At 43.5% G+C, this 24,646-nt stretch overlaps 1 long non-coding RNA gene across 1 annotated transcript; it reads right to left on the minus strand.

Annotated features, from left to right (window-relative positions):
* Positions 1 to 133: 133 nt before the first annotated feature.
* Positions 134 to 13,712, minus strand: LOC143662013 (uncharacterized). The gene is made up of 5 exons (XR_013165091.1): positions 13,570 to 13,712; positions 10,052 to 10,191; positions 8,262 to 8,340; positions 2,737 to 2,878; positions 134 to 207 (listed from the first exon to the last, which is right to left on the minus strand). It is a non-coding gene; the product is annotated as an uncharacterized LOC143662013 (long non-coding RNA).
* Between the last annotated feature and the right edge of the window lie 10,934 nt (positions 13,713 to 24,646).

Raw genomic sequence — 24,646 nt, forward strand, 5'->3', positions numbered from 1 at the left:
CCTGGCAGCGGCAGCGAAGTCCGGCGGGCCGTCGGTGGGCTTCCGCAGCGTGGTTCCCCGGGCCCCGCCTCTCCGGAGGGCAGGCTCCCGTAGCCCGCGCCAGGGGCCCGCCGAGCCGGCGGTGCGGCGGGGTCTGAGCACCGGCCCCGGGCCGCCACGTAGCCGGTCCCGGCCAGAGGGAGGAGCAGCCCCAGCCCAGCCACGAGCCTACGGGAGAAGAGCAGAGACAGCCCGCGGGGAAAGGGATCGCCCAAAGCCCCCTCCGAGGGTAGGTAAACCTTCACCAGTGTTAAGGGCAGGGAATGACATCTTAAAAATAAAAATAATGAAAGAAATGACAAAGGAAAACGATGAACGGATTTGATTAAACTCCTTATTACAATTGTAAAAAAAATAATCATTTGTTCTCACAAATGGGGACAACCAAAGCAATAGGCTGAGCCCCCAATCTTGGGGGTTGTTCATATGAAACTTAACCCAGCAAAGGATAGGCTAAGCCTACTTAAAATTAGGCCTAAGAGTCACCCCCAAGAGAACCTCTTTTGTTGCTCAGATGTGGCCTCTCTCTCTCTCAGCCAACACAATCAGCAGATTCACTGCCCTCCCCCTGTCTACGTGGGACATGACTCCCAGGGGTGTGGACCTTCCTGGCAACGTGGGACAGAAATCCTAGGATGAGCTGGGACTCAGCATCAAGGGATTGAGAAAACCTTCTTGACCAAAAAGGGGTAGAGCGACATGAGACAAAATGAAGTGTCAATGGTTGAGAGATTCCAAACAGAGTCAAGAGGTTATCCTGGAGGTCATTCTTACATATTATATAGATATCTTTTTTAGTTAAGGTATATTGGATAGGCTGGAGGGAAGTGCCTGAAAATGTAGAACTGTGTTCCAGTAGCCAGGTTTCTTGAAGATGTTTGTATAATGATACAGTTTTCACAGTGTGACTGTGTGATTGTGAAACCCTTGTGTCTGATGCTCCTTTTATCTACTTTATGGACAGATGAGTAAAACATATGGATTAAAAATAAATAATAGGGGGAACAAATGTTAAAATGAATTTTAGTAGATTGAAATGCTAGTGATCGATGAAAGGGCGGGGTAAGGGGTATGGTATGTATCAATTTTTTTCTGTTTTCTTTTTATTTCTTTTTCTGAATTGATGCAAATGTTCAAGAAATGATCATGATGATGAATATACAACTATGTGATGATATTGTGAGTTATTCATTATATATGTAGAATGGAATAATCATATGGTAAGAATGTTTGTGTTTGTATGTTGATATATTTAATAAATAAAATAAATTTTTAAAAAATCATAAACCCAAAGCAACTGGAACATTCTCGAAAATATTCACAGCTGATATGACTAAGGATTAATATCCTTCATATATTCATGAACGTAGAAAATGTATTGTGGTAAAGTGTACATAAAATTAGCCATTTTAACCGTTTTTACATGTACAATTCAGTGGCACTGATTACATTTGTGATGGGCAGCCATCACAGTGCTTCCAAAGTCCTTTCTTCAACCCCAAGAAGAAACTTCGTACCCTTAATAGCTCCCCATTCCTCTCCCCCAGCCCCTGGTAACCTCTAATCTATTTTCAGTCTCTCTGAATTTCCCTATTCTAGATATTTCACTTAAGTGGAGTCATACAATATCTGTCCTTTCGGGTCTAGCTCATTTCACTTGCTGTAGTGTTTTTAAGGTCCATCCATGTTTTCGCATGGATCAGAACCTCATTTCTCTTTATGGAGAATAATATTCCATTGTACGGATATGTTAAATGTTCATCCATTCATCTCTCAATGGAGACTTGGGTGGTTTCCACCTTTTCACTATTGTGAATAATGCTGCTACCAACACTTCTAACAATGATCTCTTTGGGGTCCCTTTTTCGAAATTTTTTGGATCCGTACCTAGGAGTGGAATTGCCAGGTCATGTGCTAACCATGTGTTAAAATTTTGAGGAAGAGCTCATTGTTTTCCACAACTGGCTGTACCATTTTACATGCCTTCCAGTAACATATGAGAGTTCCAATTATTATGAACTTATAAAATCAATAAGAACCCAAGAAATATAAACATGGAGAAGAGAGTGACGTATATGAATAAATAATTTACAAGATAAGAATACAAATGGCAGATGAACTGGGGGAGGGGACTCTCTTAATTTTTGTAAGTGCAAATTAAACCGATTTGTTTATCTGTCAAATTGGTACTGGTTTATATAAAGGTAACTTATAAAACTGGTGAGAGGGTGATGCCACAGGTATGCATATTATCTAGCAGGGGCAGTCTAAACGAGTCAAGGATTTGAGAGTTATGTATGACCCAGCAATTCTACTTCTTTTTAGTTTAGAAGGAACAATTCAAGATGCAAATAAAAAGCAAGGGGGTAAGACTGCAGCCATTTTTATGAGAGCGGGAATGTCTCGAATAAAAGAAACTAACCTTCGTTGGTCCCAGATTTAGAAGCTCGTGATCTTGAGAAACAGGAGTATTTTGGGACAGGACACAGATCTCAGTGATTCTGAAACTCAGTCACACTGGGATGCAGTTGGCCTTCCCCTGGAACTGTTTGCTAGTATCTTGTTCAAGGTCAGTGGTGAGCTCTCTGTGACCAGAGTTCACGCAGTGGATCACTCAAATGCAGTTAGTGAGTGAAGTTGATAAAACTGTGCTGACCAGCTCCCTTCCACCCCCCTGCCTCCTATGCACATACTTACAGGCACACGGCAGCAAACGCGTCGAGGGGGAACCTTCCAGCAGAACATCTGGCCACACTCCCCTCCAAAGAGGAGGAAGAATTTATCATAAAGAGGGAGAGGGATGGGGCCAAAAATGAAATGTTTCTGAATCTTAAAACATCTACCAAGAGAAAAAAAGAGAACGTATTAATGATACTTTGCAGTAGTGCTTTACACTTTTTCAGAGGCTTTCGTATCTATTATTTCAAAACAAAACCTTGGTATAAAAAGGGCAGCCAGCTTTTAATTGATCTGTTTTACAGATGGGGCAAAAACAGGGCACAAAGATGTTGAAATTCACAAAACAATCACAATCAGTTGGCGGTCTTAAAGTGAGAACTGAGGATTTCAGCAGTCAGAAAGAATTTCTATCTCTACTTGAACCAGCCAGTTTCTCCTGGGGCATTCGACTTCACTTTCATCAAGTTTCCTTGTAGCATGCTCTGGAGAACTCATGCATGCCAGTCTCCACAGCTGTGTGAATCAATACCTATCATAAATCTCTACAAATAATCTCTCTATGTAAATCTCCTCTAATGAGTCTATGTTGTTTTTATTGTTCTGCCTGGTAAGTGGCAGAGTCAGAACTCACCCCTGGTCTGTATGAATTTGAAGGATGTGCTGTTTTTATTTCCTCCTGCTACCTGTCACCATACCGCATTGCCTGGACTTGAATTCAGGAGTTCTGGGTTCAAGGTCTGACTGTTTTGCTAGGTTGCTGTGTGACGCTGGGCAAGTCACTTCACCTCTTTGGATCTCATTTCCTCATCTGTGTAATGGGAAGTGTGGGCCAGCTTGGGTATGCTGTATCCTAACATCCCTTCTAGCTTCAACACTGGCCTGATTGAGTCTGTGACCAGAGTCTTTCTGAAATATCCAAATAGCCTGTTAAAAGGTTAATAATTTAAGATTAATTGTGCTCCATAATTATTGCTAGGTTTAGTTCTCACAAAAATCCTATGAACTAGGTACTATTACTCTTCCTATTTTACTAAAGGGAAACTGAGGCACAGAGCCCATGGTCACATTGTAAGGGGTGGACCCAGGCTGAATGGGTCCCAAATGAAAGAACCTGGATTCTTAACCACAAACCCAAGTTCATGAACTTTTCTGAGGCTAATGTTCCTCATCTGTAAAATAAGCTCTTTGTTGAAGGATTGGAAAGAATGAACAAAACGTGTTTCATATCTAGAAGACACTTAATAAATAGTACTAACAAAAACGAGTTGCTCCTGAGTCTCCAGCACTGGCCAAGAGTGAGGATGCTTGAATTGGGTCACGTGGCAGCAGAATTCATCACCCAGTGCTGTCTGCTCGGGACTGATGCTCCCCAACGTGCTTCCTGTTAGCATATGCATTTCCCAAATAAATTCTTCCAGTGAAAAAAGAAGTGAACTGACCAGACAACATGTCTCTTCCTCCTGGCAATTCTATTTATAATTTTGAAAGAATCACCTGGCGTTGGTTTGTCACCGTCCCCAAGCCTGCTGACCCCTCGATGAAGTGAGAAAATCAACTCCCGGGCCTATACTGCCCAGCTCCGCCCCTGTGGTCTGCAGGGCACCCAGGAACCTGAAGTGTGCAGATGGGGATCCAGGGCCCTGAAGGACATGGGGGACCCCAGTTGCCTGCTGCTCGATGGGCAAAGTGGGAAGTCCCTACCTCGTGCGTACCACGGGGTCACGACCCTCCCTAACCCCAAAGATGCTCTAGGCTGGCTATTTGTAAAATGGCGCTCCTGGCTCAACCCAGCTCTATAACCACATAGTTTGGCGGTAATTTCTAAACTTCTAAATAGCTCTGGCCCAAACACAAAGCCAGAAGCTGGTAACTTTATGAGAACAGCGTGTGTGCTTGGGTGCGTGTGTGCGTGTGTGCATGTGTACTGGAGGAGAAAACAGAAAGGGTTGAACTCCACAGTTGAGGCAGCCTCAGCTTTGGCCCCCAGATTCTCAGGCCCTTCCCTTCCTTACATCTGCTGAGTTCAGGGCAAGGGCACAACGGAGGCCTCCCGGGTCCGCCTCCCTAAGCGCCTACCCCACCCATCTTCTCTCCCCACCTCCTTCAGGTGCCTTACGGTCAGGAGTGTGGCCATCCTAAGTGTCCCCCAACCCCCCACAGTCACTCCTTAGAGTGGGCGTGGTGCCAGCTGGGCACCTAGTCACTCGGAGCATGCAGGAAGAGAAGGCCCTAGGCATGTCCCCTTGGTCCTGCAGACAGCTCGCCCCCTGGGGAGGACACAGGCAGAGGAAGGGCCCCCGAAGGTCCTTCTCACCTAGGTCTGGGGGCAGGGCTGCAGGCACTACCACCCCCTCCTCCAAAGCATCCGCCCTGGCCACAGGCTGATCACAAGAGCCCAGAGGTCCCTAAGAACCCCTGGGTCAGGAGAGGAAGAAAATGGGTACATCAGAATTGAGCTTAGGGGTTCCAAAAACAATTTCAGAGTAACTTTGAACAGAGACTCACTAAAGCGCTCACTCACCCCAGGCACCCTCAGGCAGGCAACCAGGCGAAGACTCTCAGAATGAGGCTGCCGGTGTGTTTCTGGGCCTGTCCAATCTCGCCCAGTGACGGAGTCAATGTCCTCAGGGTCCCGGAAAGAGAGGGTCCCAGCAGTGCTGAGGAGACGCACCCACGCCCTGGCTCTAACTCCTGCCATTGTAAATGAAGCCAACTGGCAGCCCAGGCACATCCGGTCAATGCTGGGGGTCTACACTGTGCCGGGTTCTAGATCTACAAAAGGGAATCTGAAACCTTTCTTTGATCTGTTTTCCACCAACTCCTTGCCATGCCCCTGCCACCGCTTTGCTAACACAAGGCCTGCTCCACCCCCTCTGTGACTGTCCCCTTTACACTCTCTCCAGTGGGGTCTCCTACCACTTTCCATAGCTCCTCTGGCATCTATATGTATATAGAGCCTGTGGCATTTGTATGTTGCTAGTTGTCCTCAGCACTCAGTGGGAGATTGGGCATTTATTTCCTAACCGCTCAGGCACACATATTTTCTTACTGACCAAATGATAGGTTTCCTGAAACAAGTGATTTCCAATTCTTAAGTTTCTCACCCAGCGCATATCTGTGGCGTCATATTCAAAGGTCAGATTTAGAATTGCTCACTAAATATTTTCTGAATTGAACTGAGAACAGAAGGCGGCGTTCTGTGAAATGCTTTGGACTCCTTTTGAGATCTTAGCCAGAAAGGCAGTTCTGTGGGGAATTCAAGGAGTTCCTATTAGAATAACCCTATTTCCTCAATCAGCGTGCAGAGACTTCATGAGCGATAGCAGTGGAGGGAAAAAACATCCCTTGCACCATTATTCCACTCGGTAGACCTGGTCATTCCAATCAGGATAGGCAAGCCAGGATGGAACTGGTCTGGTGGGGCATGGAAAAGGGGAAAGGTGGAAGTTTGTGGTCAGGACCTGTTTAACATCGATCCTGAGCCCCTCAGAAGTCAGTGCTCTGGGCCATAGCAACCTGGGAGAGAGCCAAGCATCATAAAATTTCAGACGGGACAGACTTAGAGTGAGACCCTGGGAATGGAAAAACGTTGCACTTCACTGTTGAGTCTGGCTGCAAACTGCTACCTCGGTTTTCACAAACCCCCTTTTCCAGCTGTCCCTGTGGCCGGTGAGGTCCTCGGCCACACAGTTAAACTTTAGGGCTTCATCTAACATTCGTCGAGCCTTTTCTACGTGCAGACCCTGAGCGAGGCGGCTGCGAGTTGCCATCTCCACAGCTCTCTTCTGTGTCTAGGGGAGCCCAGAAATGACATGCAGCTACATGGATCTGAATTTTTAGGGCAACAGCTTAGAATTAGTTTGCATGGTCTCTACATCCAAGTTTTACCTCAGCTCTCTTCACTCTGGTTTTACTTATACTTATTCTCAGGAACTTGTGCAAAGTCTGTTGGGTGAAATTTGATAAGGTATAACTATATACACAAACTATATGGTTATTTTGCCCTAGTCTTAGGCCAAAAGCAATAACTTTTGAACCAGCAAGAATCTTTTTTCCTCACTCTGCAATACTAAGCTAATTTCCTTTTGGGCTGTTGGTTACGGTCACACATTCACTCCCTGCTTTCCTGCCTTGGTTGATAAAGGCTGTGCAAACAGTTTCTGCCTGGCGTTGCTGAGCTGGGCACCGCATATCTGTAGAGGAAGTTTTGGCAATTCCATCAAGAAGCTTTAAAGAAGAGCTGACAATTCCTGTCCGCTGCATCTGTGCTGAAGGTGGAGAGATGCCTTGGCTGGGAAAACTAAATTCCACTGACACGTCCCCTCATGCCACCCCTGCTCACACTAGCCAGACCCTTTCCTTATTCTTATTGTGGCAAAATATATATAATATAAGATTTTGCCATTTTAACCATTTTTAACTATATCAGCTCAGGGACATTAATTACATTAACAATATTGTGCAACCACCCCCACTATTAAATGTCAAAATTTTTCATCACCCAAACCATTCCTTTTTTTTCCAGTTCACCAAAAAGAAGCATCATCTTGTTTTTCTCCTTACTCTCCTTTCTCAGAATACTTTTGAGATAGCTTTTTGGTGTATCTAACAAGAAATGCAAGTTGAATTTCATTTTTAACATTTTTTTAAACAGCACATAAACTACTTGGCTAGATGAATGGATAATGCACCTCAAGCTATAGGGATAATAAAATATTCAGAAGATAATTTAAGGTTATAGAAAACTACCTGCAATATCAACACTTTAAAAGAGGACTCAATAATATGTCATGTTAATTCTTATTTGGATGGCATGAATAAATACAAAGACACTGGAGATCAAATTTGGGGCTTTAAAGCTCTTATTTGAAAACTCTGAAAGACTTGGAACAGAATCAGTTCTCACATGGACTAAAATTCATTCTTTCTGGGTAGCTAAAGTCCTAAGAGCTCCTTAAGCCAAAGAGAGTTAGAGCAGGCCTGACCTGCGGCATCCACCTCATTTTACAGAGAAGGACACTGAAGCTGGGGGGGATGAAGTGATGTGCCCAGGACCGTGCGGCCCGGAGGTGGCCACCGGGACCAAACGCCGAGCTCTTCCCCCTCAGCCATTGCAGCATATTGTCTTCACACAACCCCAGTCCCGAATGGCCTTCTGGATTTGGCAGCTGACAGATTTCCCACCTGGTCACAGCAGAGAGCATTCACAATATGGAAACCCGATACTACCCACCTCCTTTCTTCAGGCCTGACCGTGCAGCTGCGTGGAAGGGAAGATTTTTTTTAATTTAAAAATTTATTACATAAAGATTCAGCTCCTACTGCCTCTTTATGACCCTTCTTCTCCTTTCTACCTACTCCCTCCCTATCCTCCTGCTCCACTCCTAAGCCCCTCATACGCTGTTAGTCTCAGTTTAGTGAATTTATCAGCATGAAAAGTGAGTTGAATCCTGAAGGCACTGCTTTTTATTGGCTCCAAAGAGTTGGGGTTATCAAACTTAATGCCGAGACAATAGTTCCCCTGAATATTCTTTTGGACTTACCTAGACGACACATCATAGTCACATCCTCTTCTGCACACGAGTCGGGGACACACACCCCAACACGGCAGTCTGCTCCGCCCTGTGGGACACAACACCACCACGTTCTTTACTGTTCGTGGTCGTAGCACGTGTACATGACCGTTTCTAAGAACGACTGCCCCCACGCTGCACATGGCTTAAGCACATTGGGAGAGTGGAGAAAGATGTAAAAAGAAGAAAAGTTTTCTGCCTTCCACAGAGATGGCTGTTCTGTTACAGAGTGGCTCAAGTGAATTTTGGGGGCATCAGATGCATCCATCTATAAGTAAAATATGCTCCAGAGCTTAATGCAGTTGATTATTGAAAAGGCAGCTGCTAGTTTTGACTAATCTGCCAAGTGCATCTCTCTCCCATGTTAGTGATCATTAAGAATTGACTGCCCTACAGTTTTCAGTAAAATCACCAACTTGCCGTTTCTTAGTGGCAGGGCACAAAGTATCGAGTGAAGATTTTATTAATAAGTCAAACCAATAATGAGAATGCCTTTCTCGATAAGGAAAAGAGCAGATCATAAATTAAAATTTCTGGCATACTTCTTCTAAAAACATAACTTACGTCATTGTGTATACCTGACCTTTTACTCTATCAAAACCATTAATCTGCTTTGAAAATAGGATATGAAGTCTGTACACACCGATTAAACCCTCAAGCAATCATTACTATAATTTTCTGCAAGACAAATGGGGCTGGGATGATAATCTCCCTGTTTCCAATGGTTAACAATTTTAACATCATTTTATGGTATTAATATCGAAGAGATAGGATTTCTTTATTATTTTGATACAATTGTTGTTAGCCACCTAGTGATGCAATTTTCTTTTAGTATTTTGTGACATGCATAAAATCAATCTTTGTGTTTAATGAGACTGTGCAGATTTCCTAGTTTCTTCTAGCAGTAAAAGGATTAATGCGCTTTGGAGATTTAGTGATTTAATGATGTAGTCATAAGTCAAGGCCCATCTCACATTTGTATTTGAAGATCATCTCAGATTTGTATTTCAGAGCTCTGTTTCTGGGAAAGGGGCTATGGGATGTCTATCCTCCCCCTGGTATTTCAAAAACCGAAGGGGAGACAGGAATGAGGGCTCAGGACATTGGATGCAACCATATTTAAATAATAATATACTCCAAAGCTAAAAGTAGTTGATTATTTAAAAGGTAGCTGCTAGTTTTGACTAATCTGCCAAGTGCGTCTCTCTTCCATGTTAGAAATCATTAAGAGTTGACTGTCCTACAGTCAACCGTATTTTCATTTACTGAATGATTTCAGTAAAATTATTCCAGACTCCTTGCCCTCATCCTCTCTGTTCTACACAGCAATGTGTTCCTTGGAGGTGAGGATGCAGAGGAGGAATTGGGTCTGGGAGGATCCTATGAGCCTCAAAGCCCCAAGTAGAAGAATGTCCCATGGGGATCCTGACATGGGTAGAGCCTGAGAAGGGCAGAAGATGCTACCGACAAACTCAAGTGTGCATAGGATCTTAGATTGCCCAGGCAGGTGGGTCCCCACCACATGGTGGGAGGGCTATCTCCAGTCTACTTGGCTTATGGCTAGATGCCTTGTGTACTGTCCCATGCTCAGAAGGAAGTAGGCAGTTTCTGCCAACTGTTTGAAATGTAGTTTTCATTTTTTTGTGGAATGTCATAGACTTTTTTTTTTTAATTAAGAAAAGCAATCGGCGGAGATGTGTTCCACAGGGTGGCATCTGCTCGTCCTTTGAGAGCCTTTGCAGAGGTCCCCCCCGCCTCACCTGCGGTACGTGAAGCTTGCAGTACTGGCCTCGGAAGTGTCCCCTGGGGGCCTGGGTGGCGAGACACTCGCTGTACGACCCCAGCCTGTCCACGTTTCCATTAAGAACATCGTTCCCAAGCTTCCCGGCAGAGTCGTACACTACATTTCAATGCAAAAGAAGTTTGCAAAATTAGTTTCTTTGTGTCACTCAAATGAAGTTATAGGCACCTCACACCACCTTCAAAATCTATCAAACTTACATGACCAAAGGAAAAAAAAAAGAAAAGAGAGACACTCAGATGCCACTATTTGAGCCTGCATTTTCTGTTCATGGCCCCTTCCTCAAAGGACAGGACAGCTCTACCACATTTATAACTTACATAAAGAACTGTATTCAGAACCTATAAAGAACCCTTACAAATCAATCATTTTAGAAAGTCAGAGAAACCGATCTAAGGTCAGTGAAGGACACGAATAGGCCACTCTAGTTGAAGGAAATCCAAGCAACTAATCACTATGTGAAAGCCACTCAGTTTCATCAGTGAACAACTATTAGATACCATTTTTTCCCAGCCAACTAGAGTAAAACTGTAGCCATTTGTTAAGATAAACTGTTGGTAAGAATAGGAAGAGATGGTTCACTCAGTTTAGCCACCAAGAATCCATTCTCCCTTGCTCAAAGCAACTAGATTTTCTCTTGAAGAATTCTCTTTCCCCAATCTTTCCAGCCTTGATGAAAAATCAAGGTGCCCTGTCCTCTTCTTCCACAGCTGGAGGACCCTCCCACCCAACCCTCCCCATCCCTGTGACAGGAGGCCACCCCTCTCCCAGGACCTGAGTGGAGTGAGACAAGGTCCAAAGCAAAGCTGGGAGTTCATTCATTCCCTGTGGAGCCCCATGAGGCCCTAGGATGGGTGCCGCCATCCACACTCAATGGTCCAGAGACCAGTTCTGAGCCTAGTAGGTATTTGGCCTGCCTCTCCATCCTATGAACTTCTCCACATCCTACCAATAAGCTCCCCCTTTTGCTGAAGTTTGACAGAGTTGGCATCTACTATTTAACCAGGGAATCCTTTCTAACTGCTATACGCAGCGATGGGGAAATCCAACGACTCAGGCGCGGCCCCAGGGGAAACGTCACCTACCGGAACACATCCTAGGGTGTTCACAGCACTGATGCTCTGAATGGCAAAAAGGTGGGCACAAGCTATTAAGTGGAACCACATAAACATGCCATTTTATAGGACAGAAACAGCTGAATGTTAGCAATTTCAAGTAGTTCAGTCTCTATCAGTCAGGAGGTGGGTAAGTGAGCTGTAATGCTTTCATAATTTGTAATGCAATGCAACAATTAAAAAGACAGATCTATATTTGCTGTTGTGGAACATGCTGCAAGACATTACGTGAAAAAAAGCAGGTTTAAGAAAAATGAATATATATATATATGTGTGTGTGTATATATATATATATACACATGTATTTATATATATATTTTTTTGCATAAGCAGGCATCAGGAAATCGAACCCAGGTTTCCGGCATGGCAGGTGAGAACTCTGTCACTGAGCCACCATTACACCACCCCAGGAAAAATGAACATATTTTCTAATTCACAAAATAAAATTCTTTCAAGTGGATATATGTACAAAAAAAAAAAATGTAAGGAGAAAGTTCTAGAAAATTCTGGAAGGATACAAACCCGATGTTGTTGTCCAGGAAGTGGACTGGTATTTGAATGCAGGAACAAAAAAGACTTGAACTTTGAACTGTTTAGATGTCTTCACTACAAGAATGGATTTGTATATTATTTATGTAATATTAAGTAATAAAATATAAACAAAGTTTTTAAATCAATATATTCTTAAAATTCTTCAATGGCATCCCATCATCTAGAGTAGGGGTCACTAACCCACAGCCCTGCCTGTTTTGCTAAGTTTTATTGTAATACAGCCACACTCATTCGTAATACAGCATATATATATATGCTGCATCCAAGTTGCAAAGACAGACTTGAGTAGTTTGCCAGAGAGGACAAAAGCTGAAAACACCCTATCTAGTCCTTTACAGGAAAGCTTGCAGAACTGTTTTGCAGAGTTGTGATTCTCAACCCTGGCTGGACATTAGAATCACCTAGAGCACTTTTAAAACATACTAATGCCAAGGCTCCATCCTCCTAGCATGCAATTTAATTGGTCAGGCCTGTGCTTTGATTTGGGCATTAATTGCATTTCAGAATTTCCCAGTCTAATGTGCAGTCAAACGTCACTGCTCAGAATTTCAGGAGTCACTGCAGACTCCTCAGCCTGGCCTTGCAGGACCTGACTTGCCTCTCGTCTCATCCCTCCCACATCCACACCAATTCCTAGGCTCCGTTATAGAAGGCACAAGCCTGCACTTATCTTTCTTTCTGCTGGCATGTCCCTCCTTCTCATCTGTCTGGCAAATGCTGAATCATCCTTTAACGCTGAGCAGAAGGGGCCTCTCCCCCAGGAAGCCTTCCAGACTTCACTTAGTGCATCACACGAAAAGGCATGTGATTGTTTACTTGTCTGTCTCTCAGGTGAGAGCTGGGTCCATGCCATAGCTAATGTTTAGCTCAGAGGAGTTCAAAAAGCATTTGTTGAATCAAATTAAATTTTGAAAACATTAGGTTTGGATGCCCAAAATACAACTCCTTAAATGTATTCTGAGTTCTTCCCTGTGTTGAAAACAAATAAAACAAAACTGGATGCATTTATTATAAATAGAATAGATGATTCTCAAAATCCCTTCCCCCTCTCTGACTGGGTATCCCAAGCTCTGTAGCCTAAGTTTAAGGGTCTGGAATTACAAGAGTCGAAGGAGGCAGAAACAAGGACATTGATTCTGAGCTATTCTTCACCCTGAGAGACATAGGTTGTACGATACGCAATTCTTCATTTGAGAAGATTCAATTCCAGTTGTCTCCCCAGTTGGTGTTTTGCTTTGTAAACCAATTGGATATATGGTTTTCTAGCTAAATTTATCTTGTGTGCTATGCAAATTATTAAATTGCATTTGCTTCCTTTTTGATTATGAACTCAAATGGACAGGTTGCCCTTTTCCAGCCTCATCGTTAATTAGTTTCTGTCAAGAACCTAAAAGTTGCTGGGCCACGGGCGCCGTCTAAGTCAAAACACACCTTGGCTGTGATGGGAGGGAGGACTAGAATAAATGAATGATTAATAACACCTGCAATTGCAAATCGCGTGGCAGTTGCACCAAGTTTTTATTTTCAGAAGATTAAGAACTCATTTCAGTTTGGCTGGGCTAATTGGCAGACAAATTTTCTTTCTCACATGGTGGCAATGATCCTAGGATATTAAAATGCAAAGTAGATGAGTTTCTGGGTTCAAACGGGGGGGCCAGGAAATGCATTGTCACTGGTGCTTACGTTTAAGATATTTGCACTTCCATTGTGAAATTGAAGGCAGCAGAAGCTTCTGAAATGCAAGGTCAAAAACAAATCCTCACAAAAAACATCTTCACCTCTTAAGAGTAAATATTTATTAAGTACTTACCAGATCGCTGAGTTACATTGGAGAATTTTAAAAACCAGAATCAGATGGCCCTTGCCCTGTAGTTGATAAAACAGGGCATACCTGCAAAATCTCCTTGAGAGAAGGTGGGCCACTGAGACAAGAGACACTGCAATCGTTATTTCGGGACACATACAATGAAGCTCACGGGAGGAAGCCCTCAGAATAAAATGACTGAAATCTCCATATTATATGCATGAACATCATATATTCACTAAAGAAATTCACCATTCTTTGTTGTGGTCAAATTTTTAAAACACAGCCAGGAAAAAAAAGTAGGTGCAGGGAGTAGACCCAAAAGTGATCACAGAGCAAACGAGTAGAAAAAAAACAAGGCGTGTGCCGCTAAGCTCTGTGGCCAAACTAGTAAAAGTGAGTAAATCTTTATCAGTTTCCTATTGCCGCTTAACAGATCTCTGTTGTCAGAGATATCGTGGTGGCTATCGCTCCAGACGCTCGAGGGGGGCCCATCCCTTGCCTCTTCCAGCACCTCGTGATTGCCAGTGTTCCTTGGCTTGTGGCCTCCTCACTCTAATCTCTGCCTCTGTAGTAGCATCACCTTCTCTCCCGCCTGTGTCCAATCTCACACTCTCTCCTTCTTAAGAGGATACATACGATTGCATTTAGGGTCCACCCAAAAGTCCCAGGATGATCACCCCATCCCAGGAATCCTCAATTTAATCAGGCATGCAAACATCCTGTTCCCACGCGTGGTAACATTCACAGGTTCCGGGGATTAGGGCAGGGAAAAATTTGGGGGGGTGGGGGGTGGGCAGGCTTCAGCCTAGAACAGCAGCAACATTTGATCCAGTTAATCCAGAAATTTCAGGAACACACCCTGTATCACCTTTTCCCTAATGGTAGATTTTCCTAGTTTCAGCATCTTTTCTGTCCTGAGCTCCGGCCCCCATGGAAGGGATGCCTTGAATAAAATGTCCCCCAGATTATCAGCAGGACAGAAGAGACAGTGTTTACAGACCAGAAATCCAGTACAGGATCAGTGCTGCACTGATGACTGGAGAATAAAGGCTTGGCCAGAGCCAGTGGCTGGGCTAACCCAGTGCCTCGGATAACAGGGTTATAGACCAGGGGCTGTGCCCTCCAGGAAAAAAGATGAGACACTCAGACAAAAGACATGAAATGCTCATTCCAGGAGTTGAGTGATGAATCCAAAGGGAACGAATGATCAGGGCCAGAATCTCAGCAACCTGACCACCAGGGTGGGCTGGGGGCATGGAGCAGGAACCAGAGAGAAGGGACTTGAAGGGTTAAGAAAAAAGTTTATAGCAAAGTAACGGCATGAGGAAGATTTTAAGGATGTTATGAGATGAGGGAACACAGGAAATTAAAAGGCCTGCAGGCTGCTGGGGAACTGGAGGCCTCTTCTCCTCCCTCTATCATTCTCTCCCAGAGGAATAAAGTACAGGAAATGATGTGAATTCATGGCGCCACAAAATGCTGTGCAAAGTTTTAATTCCACGTAACTCCACTGCAAGGTCCCCGCTGGAGACAGCGTACAAATGACCTGTGCCACCAGTATAGACCATTTCTATGACTCAAAATCCTGCCTCTAAAACTTGATGAGTCTACAAGTAAAGTGCAATGAGAAAAGGCCTGAAGTGGCTGGGAGATGGTTCTAGATGAGTCAGGAAGAGACAACGGGAGGAGCAAGCAGCCTCCCCACATCCCAGACAGGAGACTGTCTGTGAACATACGAGCTTTAAGATGAAGGAGGAAGGCAGTGAATATTACAGAGGTCAAAGAGACAGAAAATGAGGAAAAAATTATTAGTCAGGGGGGAAGAAGCTGGAGTTCTGTCAAGGTATGGTTTTGTACATGATAAAAGATTGAATACAGATTTCTGAGGATTATGGTGTAAAAAATTAATAACATAAAAGAAAAAAAACAAAACAAAAAACGAGCAGCTGTTGGTCCAGAACACTTGCCTGAGGACAGCCGCGGTGGAAAGAGGGATAAGACAGGGCAGTGGCCCAAGAGGGTGGCAGAATCAAAGCCCACAGAAGTATTTGACAGATTTTGCACCCTTTAAGATGGTGGCAGGTGTGTCTGTTAGAAAGCAAATGGAGAAGGATGGTGGAAGGGGAGAAATGGACTCTCTTTTTAAAGTTCTATTTTTACAGTTGTCTACATTGTGATGTCTACACTCTGGAATCCATCCTACCTGCTGCCAGATCGCGTCTCTCTAAGTGTGTTTCTCCCCCGTTCTACAACACCCATGACGCCAGTTCTCTTCTGGAGACCAAACATCTCTGCCTCAATTTCAAGGACCGTCTCTCTCCACCTGCAGACCTCCACCATCATCCGAGCTCCTAGGTGCCGCGCTGTTACCATCCTGAGGTGGTACTTTGGGTTGGGGGTGGTGTTGCAAAACATTATGTAACGTTTAATATAGTTTAAAGTCACAAAGAACAAAATAATAAACACCTATGTTCCCATCACCCAGTTTAAAACTTAAAATTTGACCAATCAGGTGAAACCAGGTACATTCCCTCCCCAAATTCACCTGTCCTAACCAGTCCCTCAAGACAACCGTGACACTGCCCCGAGAGGTCGCCATGCCCCTGCGCGTGCGCTCCTTTCTGTCTGTGCTACATACATGTGTCTTCCTGTCATCGGTTGAATTGAGTCCCCCAAAGAGATATGTTGAAGTCCTAACCCCCGGTGCCTCCATATGTGACCTTATTTGGAAATAGGGTCATTGCAGATGTAATTAATTAAGGTGGGATGAGCCCTTTTAATCCCATATGATAGGTGTCCTTGTAAGAAAAGAGACACAGAGGCAGACACACATGGAGGAGGTCATGTGAGGACAGGTGCCGAGATTGAAGTGCTGCAGCTATGAACCCAAACATGCCAAGGAGGGAACATGTGGCTAATATGGGGTTAATATGGCTGTAGCAGTGATGATATATGCCACCGCCACATTGCCAGGAATCCAGGGCTGCCAGTGTACCTTCTGGGTTTTCTTGGCCAGTTTATTTGGGTTTGCCAGGGTGTTCCTGTCAATATCACCAAGTGTTGTAGCAAGACATAATCAATTCCAAAATGGGACTTGAAAAAAGATGGCTATTGAATTAATTGATTTGTATTTTCCCATGGTTTCATTAAATACCAGGACAGCTAATCTAGTGTCGAATGGCAATTGTTTCAAATTGTGTGCTGTTTTGAATTACCCCAAATTACTTCAAAATATTTATTTGCCTTTGTGATGTATATGTGTACATGATGATACTAAATCTAAGTGTCTTTCAATACAAAATGTGAGTGATCAAAATGTAAATGAAAATTGCTTTGTTAATTTTTCTGGCTTTGGAAAGAGAGTTTTCATGTTTTCCCTTGTTAGTGGTTTCCATAAGAATCAGCAGTGATTCATTCTCCTGAAGGAGAGGTCACCCCACTGAAAATGAATCTGATCCCTTGTCCCTTTCAGGTAGGAAGATCTGGGTCCTTTTAGTTGTGAGAATAACTGGACAGCTAACAAAGAACAAATTATGGTCTCTTGGAATCAGCCTCTGCAAAGATGTTTGGCTCTAGTCTTACTTCTTCCCCCTTAAACCAAGTCATCTACTAACCCACTCCTTGGAATGTAGTAAGAAGCACGTAATGGGGAAGACATGGTCCTTGCATAATGAAGCAATTCATTAGCAACAGCAGACAAAATGTCTAGAGAGAGAAATAAATCAAGCTATCTCATACCACAGTGAAATGTTATCAACTTCAATAAAAATAACCAGCATCATACAATTTGGAAACAATTCTCATCTTATTAAGAGGCTGGGCCTCACAAGATTCCTTCTGCCCAGATTTAATACCACTTCCCACTCTGCTGCCCTGCGCAATAAAAATTCTTCCTCCCTTCTGATTCCTGGCACCACTTAGAAAATGCGGCTCATTTCCTCCTCCTTATTTGGTTCTGTGTTTTTAATTCTCAAGAGTTTCTCTGGAATCCCCCGGCATGAAAACCTGCACAACCTCAGCCGCCGTCCACCCACCCGATGGGCAAGGAAAGCCAACTTACTTCTTAGAGCATATTCTTTGGGCACCAATGAGTTCAGATCGGAAAGGAATTCGTCAATGTCTTCCATGCACTTGAGAGAAATGTTTCTTGCAGGAAAAACAAAAGATAACTGAACTTGAAAAGAGAACAAGCAAAGTAATAGTATGGGGACCATCTCTGTCCCTTCACCCGTCAGGAAAGAACTCGCTTCTTGGACAAAGTGCCTTATATTTATAAAACAGGGGTCTCTAATGTGTTGGGGACAAGGGTGACATTGCTCTCTCCTTAACATGCGGCGACAAGCTGGGTTTCCTCAGCCACCTGCAAGGCGACCAAGACGAATAAACCATGGAAACCGATTTATATACAACTTGTTATTGTTGAGTCCAGCAGCGCTCTGGGTGCCGCGGACCACCTGGCTTCCTTTAGTCATGCAGATTAACTTTTCCAGCTAACATAGATACGCCTAGATTTTCTTTAGACAACTTTGTCAGTTGTGTACATTTCTGGATTTAAAACAGTACACTGGATATTATGTGGCATTAGTTGGTTTCTGTCCACAAATGATTATGACTCCAATCTTTAAAACATTTGAATGCATGATAAGAAGAGAAGGGCTCCTCTGGGATCTTTTATGCACGTGTTAATGTACTTGTCGGATTTTTAAATTTTTTTTTTGCATGGGCAGGCACCAGGAATCAAACCTGGGTCTCTGGCATGGCAGGCGAGAACTCTGCCACTGAGCCACCATGGCCCGCCCTGTACTTGTCAGATGTTGAAAGTGATACGGGTGTAACAGCAATGAACTCCCCCACAAAAAGAAGTTATTGCTGCAGGACAAATGTGCACATGCATCCACACCTGGGAACTTCAGACACGCATCCCGGGAAGGAACCGAGGCTGACAAAGGACCAAGTAATGGCATTCGCCTACTTTAAGAAAACATAAAACATGTTGATCTGGATTTCTCATTGTGTAAATATTCTCTTTCCAGAAAGACTTTCTTTTATTAGTAACCTCCTTAACTACATTTAAAATGGGATGTGATTTTTGCAATTCTTGTTTACGCTGCCGGGCACGTCTGCCCCTGGAGGTGGGTCATGACTCAGTGGCCCTTCCTGCGGCTTGACTGCCCCACAGGAATTCCATCCTCCAGCGCCCCATTTGCTACCTCTTTCCTGGCACAGTCCCACCTCGGCTCCTTTGCCCATGCTGTGCCTTCTGTCTGGAGTGCCCTTCTCCCAGCCTGCTCCTCTACCCACCTAACTCCTAATTATTCTTTTAAGTAGGTGTCAGCTCTTCCAGGAGGTCCTCCTAGGTTTCTTTGGCCAGGTTAGGTGTCTGTCCTCTGTGCTCCCTAAAAGCTGTGGGCATCCTCTTTACCTCCTTGCACTGAAGCCATCTATTTCTTGCCTGTCCTTCCTACAGACTGGAAGCCCTTTGAGGGCAGGGACCTGTTTATTTTCATCTTCCTGGACTTTTCTAAGTGGAAGTATGTATAGTGGCTTTAAGCCAAAGTGTCATTTACTAGCTGTGTGACCTTGGGCAGGTTACTCATTTTCATCTGGAAAATCAGGATAATCATAGTCTTGACCTCTTGGAATTTTTGTGTGTGTGTGAGATTTAATGAGTAATACATTTAAAGTGCTAAGAGAGTAGCTGGCCCATGGGAAAAACCTGAAAAATATGCGCTATTATTACCTTTATATTCTAAACAGCTACCACACACCTGGAAGATAATAGATATACCAAATACCCACATAAAGTATCTACAAGAGGCCCTCACCAGGCCTGACCTGCTGTAGACTCTTAATTAATAGTAGCTATTGTGGTGGCTCATTGCTATTTTTTGCTATTGCTATTGGTCTAAAGAAGAGATGATTCAGGCACCCAAGCTGGTTCTCTTCAAATAGTTCAAGTGCTACTAGCTCAACAGTTCCTTGAAAAAACAATCATTAGACTGAAATTACAGAGGGACAATTTTTTTTTTTATTAATTAACGGAAAAAAAAGAAAAAAAAGAAATTAACCCAACATTTAAAAATCATACCATTCTACATATGCAATCAGTAATTCTTAACATCATCAGAGGGACAATTTTTGAAACAATAAAAGAGAACTTTCTAATAGTCCGCAATGCCCAAGGTGAGTGGGCTCTTTTAAGTCACAGAGAAGTCTCCAACTTTGGAGATGTTCAACTGTTGGTGAAACACTGAATGAGGATGTTAAAGAAGAAATTCAAGCATCATCTGGTCTTTGTGCTAAATTAAGGTCTCTAAGCCTCATATCCTCCCAGTCTGTCTCCAAATTTATTTTTTGCCATTAATGCATTGGTTGTTATGACATCCCCCACCCTTTACGTGGAAGCAGAAATTGGCATTTCAATGCAAAAATTGAAACTTAGTTTCCAATCTGGAATTATGTAGTGCAAACAAAACTTTTTTTTGAGGGGGGCATAGGCAGGCTGTGGGAATTGAGCCCGGGTCTCTGGCATAGCAGGTGAGAATTCTGCCATTGAGCCACTTTTGTGCTGCCCTGAGAAAGCAAAACTTTTACTTAAAGGGGCACCTAATAAATTAAATTAGAACTCATGAAACAAAACATTATATAGACTCTTGAGTCATAAACCAATGTTAGCATTATTAGAACTATCAATTCCAAATTATCTCCTGTGCTTAACTACCTTTCCACATTAAAAAGGAAAGGGGGAGTTTGAAAAACTGAGGTTTTGATAACTTGAAGATTTAAGAACTAAACAGAAAACCCTCTGAAACCTGGATTTAATTCCAAGTCAGTTGATGACATTATGAAGTTGCTGAAAATAAGGCGGATAATGCTTTCAGAAGTAAAGTTAAGTATTCCATCTTTTGTCAAGTGGGTAAAAACTATAATGAGCAGATCATACACATTTTAAGTATCAGTAATGAAACCCATCTAAATAATAATTAAAAATACTACTTCAATAAAAAGAAAAAAGAATTTACTTTTGGGTGATTAATAGCTAAAGACCCTTCTAATGTTTGCCCCAACCCCCAAGGAATAAAATTCTAGGAAACTCAGTCATCTTACAGATATTATTTCGGACACATTTTTTTGTAAGGCAGTGTGCTGGCCATAAAAAAACACAAGACGTAAAAATAAATAAGTCCTCCCTCCCCTGGAAGCAGGGCCGGAGCACCCAAGGAAAGTAGCAATTGGTTGGCTGATGCTATTATTAACAAACGCCACTGTCATTTTATTCAGTTAACTAGCTCTGTGGAAAAGGAAAAGGCGTTAGGCTTCTCATCATCTGGCAGTGGATTTGAGAAAACAAGAATCTATCTTTACTGACAAGGATAAAGTGCAACCGGATGGGAAAAAAAGTAACTAATATCTGGTGCTCTCAGGCTCCAAAATGAAAAAATGCCCTTACAATGAGAGGAAATGGGACTGCAGATTAGAAAGCTGGTAGAGAGTTCACGTAAAAGCTTAGAACAGTGGTTCAGGGGATGGCAGAGAATTAGCATGCAGACACGGAAAGGCAGCTGATGAGAAGTACTGGGAAGCAGAACAGAGCAGCGAGGGGAGTGGAGAGACGAGGGCAGGTGTGGTCACGGCTGGGGCAGGCGGACTTGAGGAAGGCGCTTCGGGCAGGGGACTCCTAGGCCGCTGTGGGAATGACCCAGGGGAAAACATTCCAGGCAGAGGAACAGCAAGTGCCCAGGCTCTGTGATGCGGATGTGACGAGTGTAAGAGAGGGACAGAGTTTTAGTTTGCTAAAGCTGCCAGAATGTGACACACCAGAGATGGATTGGCTTTTAATAAAGGGGGATTTATTTAGTTAAAAACGTATAGTTCTTCAGAGGAAAAGCAGCTAACTTTCATCTGAGGTTCTCTCTTACACGGGAAGGCACAGGGCAATCTCTGCTGGCCTTCTCTCCTGGCTTCTGGGTTCCCACAGCTTTCCCCAGGGTGATTCCTTTCTGTATCTCCAAAGCTCTGGGCTGAACTGTGAGTGCTGAGATGAGGTATGCTGAGCTGTTTGGGCTGTGCTGCGCTGAGCTCCCTAATTTAAGCACCAGCCAATTAAATTAAACATTGCAGGAGGCACTGCCCCCAGTCAACTGCAGATGCAGTGACAGATGAGGTTCACATGCCAATGGCTCAAGTCCACAGCAATAGAACTAGGCACCTTCATCTGTCCAAGCCGACACCTGAACCTAACTATCACAGACAGTAAGGAGGGAGTGAGGGAGATGTGGGTAAGAGATGAGTGAAGTGGCAGGATCTGGGGAGAGGTGGGTCTTCTGGGGTCTCATGGCCCTTGAAAGGCATACACTTCTGTTTACCTGGGTAAGCCTTCTCTAAAATAGCTGATGTTGTCATATTGTTTGGACACAGTCTTATTCAGGGGGAAACAAGAGCTCAGCAATGTCCCACCTTGATGTTGGCATGCTCTGGGTTCAGGATGGTTCAGTGGTTCCCTAAAGCGAACTACCCTCCCAAAGGGCCTAGATGTTGACGACTATCCACATTCCTTCCTCTCCTCTGGTATCTTGTTTCTTCCCTTTCCCTGATCGAACAAGTAGAAATCACAAGTAAAATCTTATCCCCCAATCACCATGACAATTGTCACCCTGCAGTCACCATGGCCAGCAGAATGGATAAATCTAAACTGTCCCTGCTTCTTTGTGCCACCTGCTCCAGAGTTTTGACAGGAGCATCCTTTTGGCCAACCTTGGTCATCCCAGTTCTGAGGCTCGGCAGCCAGGGGGCAGGCGAGTGACTGGTGGCTTCCATAGTAGGAAACCAGGTTCATCTCTTGCAGATTCCTCTACATTGGAAGGGATCACATGCTGAACTGACAAAAATAAAGGTCAACAGTTATTACTCCTGCGTACAGATACATCTTCTACCCTTTTCAAGATGGGATCATTTCGTTTGACAGATGTCGTTTTGCTTTCTCTTGAGTCTTATCAACATCACACCATCCTGTCCCATCAGCAGACCTCTACTTTCCCTGTTCTTGTTCATAAGAAAATTTTTAAAAGAAGATGTTTATTCTCCAGAAATAACTAATCCAATTAAGCCTGACTTGATCTAAAGTTCAGAAAATTATTCTTCGACTAAACCCATACTTTCTAGAACTGAGCTGGTAGACTCTAATTATAGAGCGCCCTTAGGTAAAAATATAATTTTGCAAAGGATTGTGTTTAGCAACAAATCTACCATGGTAATGTAATTTACAATTATAACTGTAAGAAAAGCTCAAGGATAAGCAGTTTGCAATAAAATAGCAAAGCAAAGTGAATAGTCAGTTCCTTTATGTACTGTGAAACATTATAAATAGCACTACTTAAAAAAATAGCACTGTTTTATGAGTCAGAACTATCCTCATAAATTGAATTTAGAAACTGGTAAATAATTTGAAAATACTATTTTGTTTCCTTGAGTAAAACCAGCCACTAAGGTAAAGTTACAATTCCAGGATGAACCTGATGAGGTAATTAGAAATAAAAGGTAAGGGGTAGAATCCAAAGTACCCCATTCCAGCTAAAGCCTATATATTGGGGATAAAAATGCATGTTGACAATAAAACAAGTAGAGAAGATGCACTCCTAAAAGCACATGCTGGGTATCCATGGCAATTATTATGTTTGTCCCACCCTGCATTCCAGAGCTGTCATCCACCCTTCTCTGCCCTTATTCTAGGAAGCTGACATCTATGGCTGTACAGTTGGGCCTCCTTGCCTCTTAGCTTCTATTTGGTTTTGGCCAGTGGGAGTTGCGGGCAAGGAATCTGCGAGTACAGGAGACAGCTTCCCTGCAACCTCCCTTCCACAAGCACCCACACCCATAAACTCATTGCTTCACCCATGTTCTGGGCTCCTCTCCTCCCCTATTGAGTGGCCCCTGTTCTATAGCTCCAGCTCTCCCCACTGCCTGCCCCACTACATCAGACCTGAGGGTGGTAATGGGATCCCACTTTCACCAGACCCTGGGTGCCTCAACATCCCTTGTCCCAGCCCAGCTCTGTACGGAGCCCCTTCCTTCAATTCTTTAACGTTAAGCCTTTTCTAGTGTGCTGCTTTCTGCTAGGACTCCAGCTGATACCCGTCTAATGCTGGGCTTCCCCAGATCCGCCTTCCCAAGGAAGGCAGCAAATATAAATGAGCAAACTATCCAAAAAACACAGGCTAAGGTGATGAAAGTTGTACTATTCTACATATTGAGTCTTACTAAAATGTTCACCCAAACCCATTGGATCAGTAGGGAGCAAATGGTGGTGGAGAGAGAATGTTCTCTTATAGAGAAGACTGACAATGGCCAATCCTCAGTCAGCCTCCTCCGCAGACTTAGTGTGCAGAGGCTGGGCCATTCTAAATGAGTGCTTTGGGGGTAATGGTAACTAGGGAATTGCAAATGGTGAGTTCACAAGCTTCTAATAGCAGGACGAGAGACTCTCTGCAGAGAAATAAGTTCTCGTTGTCATATTCCAAAGGCTCACAAGTGCTTGTAAGGATGTGAGGCTCAGAATTGCAAAAATAAACAAATAAATACAACAAAAGTTACAAAAACCCGTTTAAGTAAAGAATAAAAATTCTGCATGAATAGAAGCCAACTTTTCATGGTAAGAAACTCTACATCCCTTACTTAAAAGATATGTTAAGGTTAAGCTCTCCCACCTGGGATTCTTATGGCATCTGAGAGCTGCAAAGTGTGTGTGTGTGTGAACAAAATGGCATAAAGAGCACTCCACATTTGGCACTTTTCTCTATACTCAGATGATCCTTTGGGGTAGGTGAAGGGCTCCTTTGGGCAGTAGTTTATGAAGTTCTTCAAACAGATTTTCCTTTCTTCCCCTTTCACAAAGCATTTTTAGAGAAGCAGTACTCACAACATGATGAATATATTAATATGAAATAATATTTTATATGAACCTTGACTGGCCTAAGTTTTCAACCAGAAACTTCAGTTAGCCAACAATCCTGGGATGGGAAGACACTGGCTCACTGACACTGGGGAGGAAAGCACACCCACCACCCTTCTTCCCCACCAGGTT

This window comes from Tamandua tetradactyla, chromosome 18, assembly GCF_023851605.1.
Source record: "Tamandua tetradactyla isolate mTamTet1 chromosome 18, mTamTet1.pri, whole genome shotgun sequence".
Taxonomy (NCBI): domain Eukaryota; kingdom Metazoa; phylum Chordata; class Mammalia; order Pilosa; family Myrmecophagidae; genus Tamandua; species Tamandua tetradactyla.